This window comes from Chiloscyllium plagiosum, chromosome 33 (assembly GCF_004010195.1).
Source record: "Chiloscyllium plagiosum isolate BGI_BamShark_2017 chromosome 33, ASM401019v2, whole genome shotgun sequence".
Lineage (NCBI taxonomy): Eukaryota > Metazoa > Chordata > Chondrichthyes > Orectolobiformes > Hemiscylliidae > Chiloscyllium > Chiloscyllium plagiosum.
The window spans coordinates 40,335,568-40,337,573 of record NC_057742.1 but is presented as its reverse complement, the minus strand read 5'-3'; positions in this window follow the sequence as shown (position 1 = coordinate 40,337,573).

The window sequence follows — 2,006 nt, the reverse complement described above, 5'->3', positions numbered from 1 at the left end:
GAATTCAGTGATGGTAATACCATTGAATGTCAAGAAGTAGTGAGTAGATTTTCTCTTATTGGAGATGTCATTGCCTGGCATTTGTGTGGTGTCACTTTTACTTGCCCCTTGGCAACACAAACCTTTTGTTGCATTTCAGTATGGACTGCTTTGATATCTGAGGACTCACAAATGGGGCTGAATATTGTGCAATCATTGGCAAACATCCCCTCATCATAATTACATTTTAATCATATATATATATATCTCAAGAAACGTCAATTTTCCTGCTCCTCGGATACTGCCTGACTTGCTGTGCTTTTCCAGCACCACTCTAACCTTGATTCTAATCTCCAGCATCTGCAGTACCCACTTCTGCCTGGCCAATATCGGGCCAGTCAGCAACACTCAACACCCTACAAATGAATTCTTAAAAATTACAAAGTTATTGAGCTTGAGTTGGCCAGATTAGATTCAGAAATTAGATTACAAGGTGAGCTCATAGATTGAGGTGACACGGTAGCTCAGTGGTTAGCCCTGCTACCTCACAGTGCTAGGGACCAGGCGATTCCCATCTCAGCCGACTGTCTGTATAGTTTGCACATTCTCCCTGTGTCTGCGTGCGTTTCCTCTAGATGCTCCAGTTTCCCCACACAATCCAAAGATGTGCAGAACAGATGAATTGCTTATGCTAAATTGCCCATAGTGTGTTTGGTGCATTAGTCAGAGGGAAATATAGGGTCGGGGAATAGATCTGCGTGGATTACTCTTCTGAGGGTCGGCATGGACTTATTGGACTAAATGGCCTGTTTCCATACTGTAGGGAATCTAATCTAATCAAATTAGCAGCAGACATTAAAGGAGGTCATTTGTAACACGCAACAAATATATATTTGATCATAACTCTATAAGAAAGATAGATCAGCTGTTGTGAACGATGGAAGCTAAGGATGGTATCAAAAATGGCATGTTATGAAGATGTATTATCTAAAATATTAATTTATAATATAATTATCTGGACATGAGTGTCTTGAGCCTTTTTTCAGTGAACACTTGGAAAAGGACAAGATAATAATTACAGCAAAATTAATGCTGTATGATTGATTGATACAAGAATGTAGTCACTGAGTCTGCAATGCTTTTAGAAAGAGGTCATTTGCCCCAGTTTGTGGGAATAAAACCTATTGGTTTTCAACAAAGTCTGAGAGAAATTGCCCATGAACAAAAGCCTAACCACCCACTCTACACACAAGCAGGCAGACACACACACACAGATGGGTACGCAACCATACACACACACACGCAGATACACACACACACAGAGGCAGACAGACAGATAACGCACACACATTTTATCTGAAAGTCTGCTCATAAAGTTTGAAATTTAGAGAGCGATCTGAGTTATTACTAGGTGAGGAAGGAAGAATATTATTATTTACTAAGCCCCAAATAAATCTAATAAATGTACACTTCAATCAAACACGCACACAGGTAATACATTTAAAAAATGTGAGGGTGCCTGGTACAGACAGGGAGAACAAAGCTTCATCAATTTAAAAGATCTAAGAGTTCTTGTCATGTTAGATTCATGACATAAGGCCCATCTGCAATACTCACTTTCTCAAAGTTGTTAGAGTCATAGTGTCATAGAGATATACAGCACGGAAACAGACTCTTTGGTCCAACCTTTCCATGCCGACCAGATATCCCAAACCAACCTAGTCCCACCTGCCAGCACCCGGCTCATATCCCTCCAAACCCTTCCTATTCATATACCCATCCAAATGCATCTTAACTGTTGCAATTGTACCAGCCTCCATCACTTCCTCTGGTAACTCATTCCATACAGGTACCACCCTCTGCGTGAAAAGGTTGCCCCTAAGGTCTCTTTTATATCTTTCCTCTCTCACCCTAAACCTATGCCCTCTAGTTCTGGACACCCCAACCCCAGGGAAAAGACTTTGTCTATTTATCCTATCCATGCCCCTCATAATTTTGTAAACCTCTATAAGGTCACCCCTCAGCCT